Source organism: Nanorana parkeri, unplaced genomic scaffold, assembly GCF_000935625.1.
Source record: "Nanorana parkeri isolate BGI_ZX_2015 unplaced genomic scaffold, ASM93562v1 scaffold934, whole genome shotgun sequence".
NCBI lineage: Eukaryota > Metazoa > Chordata > Amphibia > Anura > Dicroglossidae > Nanorana > Nanorana parkeri.
This window is the reverse complement of record NW_017307202.1, coordinates 312,385-318,580: the sequence shown is the minus strand read 5'-3', so window position 1 is coordinate 318,580 and position 6,196 is coordinate 312,385.

The following is a 6,196-nucleotide window of genomic DNA, read 5'->3' as shown; positions in this document are numbered from 1 at the left end:
ACCTACCTCCATGCCTTTAGCATGCCTCCTGCCAGCGCTGACTTGTTGAAAACCTTACAGAGTTTCTAACTTTTCCTCATTCGGTCCAGAACAAAGCTTAAAACACCAACTTAGGCCTAGTTCACACCAAATGCAGAGCAGATCTGCTCAGTTTTCTGCACACGCAGTGCAGTGGGTTGTGCCGCATTTTTTTATGCGTTTCCGTGCCGTTTTTGGTTAAAAAAAAGGATTTTTTTTAGTTTAGTTTAACATGGGCTTTCAGTGTGTTCCAGGCATTTGCATGCATTTTTGATGCATTTGCATGCGTTCCAGAGCAGATCCAGAGCAGGTAAAATAGGGCTTGCTGCATTTTTTTACCTGCTCTGGAACTGAACGTTGCAATGTGAACTGGAGCAAAAAATACCATTGGAATACATTGAACGCAGTTTTGATCCGGTCTGCAACTGCTCTGCTCTGCACCTTCTCCACGCTTGGTGTGAACAAGGCCTTATGCATGCATGTGGGTATGTGTGTATATGGAGGTTTATTTTAAAATAATTGTATTTTGTCAAAGAAACTAGGTACTTGAATTTGACTTGGTATGAGCCTCTTGTAATCTCCTGTACAACAGAACTTAGACTGGGAGAGGGAGAAGCAGCACAAGGAGCCAATCATTTGCACCATTCAGAAACACACTGATAGCAGGAGAGAGCAGAATGACAGAGAAATAAACTAATAGCACTGCTGCTTTTCTGTCACTGCCCAAACACAGGTTAAGGGAGACCAACTTAACTGCATTAAAAAATAGGCAGATCTCCTGGTCTGATCTGCTGTCTAGCAAGGCTTAGTAAATCTCAGCAATGAATCACGCTGCCCGGCTTCCCGGCTAATTAGGAAGCCAGGTGGCGAGTCATTACACGCCACCTGGCTTCCTGAATGGGACTTACGTTACTTGGTAATTGGTATCGGCGAGTACCGAAAAAAATTATCGGTACTCGTACCAAAATACCGGTATCGGTGCATCCCTAAATAAAACGCAAATATATATTTTTTCTGTAACTAGGTGTTTACCTGGAGTTCAGCTTTAAAGTTTAACTCCAAACAAACATCTATATACACAAATTAAATAAATACATTAGAGATGCTTTACCTACAAACTGGTTACTACAGACATCCCAACCTGCAAAAACTAATTTCAGCTAGGAACCCTCCATCCCCGTGCCGGCCACTTTCAGAATAAAAAACAAAAACAGATAGCAGGAGAATTAATAGCTAGGCTGCTATTGACCATTTCAAATTGCAACAGCCAATGCCAGGCTGGCTATCACACCGGCCACTGCTGCTGCCAATCAAGAAGAACTTCAGGTCCATCTCTGGTGGGATTTTTTTTTCCAAGTATCCCGGAAAGGTTTACTCTGCGGGCATCAGGGAGCCACTATCTTATAGCGGGAGACTCTCAGGATGTCCGGGAGAGTTGGGATGCCTGTTACTAAGTCAAGAGATTAGGAGACCTGCTTTTTATGTGCAGTAGTTTTGTGACATTTACAGGTACAGTGGATATTCTGTGACCAGTGGGGCTATATTTTGAACTTATGCTATCCTAGGACCCGTGATATCTCAACAATTATTATTATTATTACATAGTATTTTTTATAGCGCCAACAGTTTGCGCAGCGCTTTACAATATAAGGAAGACATTACAATCACAATACAATACAAGATGGTGAGGAGGGCCCTGCCCCTGGGGGCTTACAATCTAAAAGAGGAGGGGTAAGTGATACATGAGGAGGTAGCTGTGTGGGGATGAATTGTTTGAGAACGTGATGGTTGAGGTGGGATAGACAATATATACACACACACACATTTTTTCCACCTTCCCTGCACCGAATGCTTATTACTTTTGTAAGATATGAAGGAATTATAATGGCAAAAAAAAAAAAGGTACACCTTCTAGTTTTAGAGTGCTGTATTGTCTTCAATTTGAAAAGACAACAACAAACCATGTGGGCAAAGGGCTTTAACATAAAAACAGGAAAAAGGAAAATGAGAACAAAAGTGGAGTTTTGCCCAATACCAACTAATCAATATCTATGTTTATTGTTTCTGAAACATAAATGGTAGAAGTTGTTTTGTTACTATGGGAAAGAACTTTCTTTTTGCTCTGTTCTTAACTTTCATAAATCAGTCCCAAGGCATTTCAAAGGAATACCTTTTGAAAGAGAAACATTAAAAACCAAAGAAAAAAAGACAATAAAAAACTTAACAAAGATGATGCATTTGTATAGAAATTCTTTTTGAAAGAGAAAAATGGATAAAAAAAAGGCAGGCTCAGATTCAATTTGGAATGTCTTTGTTTGTAGCATGGATCCCAATGGTCATTGATATGGAGCAACTATCCCTCTTGAATGAAGAAATTACTATGTAACTACCAAAACCATAATTAAGTATTACATTTTTACTTCTAACCTCTAAAAGTAACCTCTCAATCAGTGGAAGCCACACTGCCTCATCAAGGCTCCCTCTATATAATATAGTCCTAACTCCAATCTATGAGAGGCTCTATCTTAGAGCAAGGACATAGCAAGGACAAATTGAGTGCAGGTATACCTGGAAGTAGCTCATCCTTCCTTAAAGGCACAGGCATAAACAAGAAGCCCAGCACATAAAAATGGCACACAAGTGTCCCCACACCAAATCTAGCAAAACAAATATGGCAACTGTACAAATCAATTTGTAACCAGCCTTCAAAATAAGGTGCACATGTAAGGGCTTTCCACAATACAAACACAAAAATTTCCAAGCACACAGGGATAATTCAAGGCATGAATAGTCAGACAGAAGTCATAGCTAAACAGACCAGGGGATAAGTAAACAGACTAACCTGTTGATCATACATAGGTTGCATGTTCAACAGTCTATTAAACAATTTTTGATTAGTGGACAGGTGTACACTATAACGACTTGAGCTGCAGTGCTGAGTAATGGGACCAGCAGACCAGCCAGTGCAGACCAGCAGATGATGACGGTTATTTAGTACAGGCTGTGTCAGGGAGCTGCTGTCAGTGATGTAGCAGCTGTGGCAGAAGCGGCAGTAGACAGCCAGGAAGGGAAAAATCCAAAACACCCATAAGTGCAGATTCGTCTTCTCCTTTCCATAACTCTCTAGTGTGTAAACAAAATAGGTAGCCAGAAGGGGCAAAATTATTTAACAATGAATGCACCATTACATTATTATATAAAACATTTTATTTGTTTTGACAGGGTCCGTTTAACTGCAGAAAGCAAAGCAGGTCCTCCTTTGGAGCAGAGGAGTGCAGGTTTCCCACCTCTTATCATTGTTCTCCTATAAAAAATGTGAATGGGATCAAACAGGAATCAAAGTCATTAATCTTTGCAATGATATGAGTGAACTAGTAATAGATCCAAAGAACCACTTTACTAATTTCATTCTGATTATCACAGAGAGCACTGGCAAATTTACCAAGGTCAGCCAATCCAGACTAAAAACACAGAAATACATCTGCAAGCTGCAGTGACATTGCTAGGGAAAAGTATCTTAGGTATGTGCCATGGGTCTTCTGTCAGGTGCTCTGGTTAATAGTTAGGTTTCAAGTGTTCATGCACCCGATTTTTTAAACAGTCTCTCTGAACTCACTTAGATTTGACAGGTTATGTTTATATATGCTTGGAAACATCTGCCCATTTTGGGCACAGAAGGGATCATATAATAAAAAAATAACATGCATTAATAATGCATGAAACTTTTTGCAGCATTAACATGAAAATATTTCAACTTCTAATTGCTCTTTGCTGTGTATGATTTGAAAAAGTGTGCTTAATTAGCTGATTAGAGTGGGAGACTTTGAGCCTAGAATATTGCACCTTTTCACAATATTCAAATTTTCTGAGATTGTGGATTTGGGGTTTTCATGAGCTGTAAGCCATAATCATCACAATTATGAAAAAAAATCACGGCTTGAACTATCTTGCTTTGCATGTAATGAGTCTATCTCATATATTAGTTTCACCTTTTAAGTTGCATTAGTGAAATAAATGAACTTTTGCGCGATATTCTAATTATTCGAGTTTCACCTGTATGTAGATGAAAAGAGAAAGTAAAGTGTGCTGGAATTTGCGGTTCTACTGAGGCAGGTGACAAATTAGTAATGCCAACTAGGACTTGTTGTGCTACAGAAGTTAAAGCCCAACTCCAGGCTCCTCTCTTTCAGGGGACCCCCTATGCCCCTTAAGCCCTCACATGTGTACTTAATGTTTTTTTTAAATATTTTATATTTAGCACTGCAGTGGGAGGTCCTCGTTGATGCATCAATATACATTGATTACATTCAGTCTCCCAAACTGAATGATGCTGGGCTCTGGTAAGACTGAGAGCATCTATTGGCACAAAGCAATTACTACAGGGGACAATGTTGGAGAGGAGGTGGGTATTACAACCAAATATGTTTTTTTTTTTTTTTAATCCAGGAAAACCTAAAAAACATAGTCCAGAGGTGTATACAGGGAATGGTGGGTAATAGTCTTATGCAGGGGAAGGACATAGCTCTGAGCTATAGCAAGGTTTTCCTCTCAGATTGACTAAGGTGAGAACTTCTCAAAGAACATGCCATTGCTTTCAAAGTTTGGTCACAAACACCATCTAACAGCAAATCAATGCATCTTGGCAAACTTTTTTTGTATATTATATAATGAGTTTGCAAAACTTAAGTTATCTTCAATTTTTTCTATTTATAGCAGTGGCGGCCCCATATCGAAAGGTGACTTACTCCCTTCATGCTGATGAAAATGCTCTTTGGATATACTGTATATTTATTGCTAATAAATGTTACATGCCTGTAAAATATCCTACCTTTTTAATATCCAGTTATGTGAATAATTTCAACTTTAAAGATATTGTGTAGACATTCTTAGATGTCTAGCTAAAAATCCAGCTGTCACATCAATAAATATTATTGGTGTGTTTACCATAAACCATTAACTATTATATAGGACTTATTTAATGACATCATAATTTATATATTTGATTCAATTACCAAATTTGAATATGATTCTTTTTTCAGTAACTGTAATTGCATTCCTAAAGTGTGTTAGGAAAACATTTTGGAATAAGTCATTCTAATTAGTGTATTATTATATTACTGATCACATGAATAATTAATTTACAAATAACAATATTTTCTTCATCCATTAGTGATCTAATCCTTCATCCTTGTGAGAACATGAAACACAAAGCTTTGAATTCTCAGTTCATTCAAAGACTCTTGGCTGTAGGACCTAAAAGGCTCAAGATCAGCCAAACCCCATTAGAACCAGTCTCTGAAGGTCCTGTATTTCCTGTAATCTAACAAACCAACTATTTTGTCCATCAACACTTGGCTCGGGTTGACCATGAGCTCAACTAGAACCCAAGTCATTCATGGTTTGAGAAAATGGTGAACTAATGCAGCTATTAATATCAATAGCAATCAATTACCAGCAATGTGTTTTCAGGGCTTTGTACTGTGGTGGCTTAGAAGGGCCAATCATTGAGGTTTACTTATGTGCCCTCCCTTTAAAAGTTAGGGTTCCCAGAAGCCTTTTTTAAGGGCCTGTTAACATGATTTTCAGGTCCTGATCAGGTGCGGATCTGCCGACGCGGTGCTATGTGTTTATGCAGCATTTTTGCCGCGTTTTTGATGCGTTCCAGTTAAAAAAATGTATTTTATGTTTTTTGCTGGAGCGGGGCTGTCAGTATGTTAGCTGCAGCACAGTGCATTTTTGACGCGTTTTTGACACGTTTTGCGTTTCCGGACCGTTTCCTGACCGGACAAAATGTGACATGTAGTATTTTTTCTGTCGTAACCTGAACGGACTGTGCACATGAGAACAGTAGCCCATAAAACACATAGGGATACATTGGGATGCATTTTTAGTGCAGGAGCGTACGGATCAGGTCAGCACAGAAAACGGACGTCGTGTGAACAGGCCCTTATTGTGTGTTGAAGGAGGCAGGAGTACTTAGGAAAAAGACAAAAGAATGTCTGTTTGCGGAATTAGCTAGTTGATGCTGCTTCTGAAAACATCTATATTTACATTTAGTGACAGATACTCTCACAATGTGTTGCACATTCCTGCATGAAAAGATCACAGAGTATTTATAAGGACAGTTACATGCAGATGAGGGGAAGATTACACCTGCGCTTGATATACATTTGGGGGG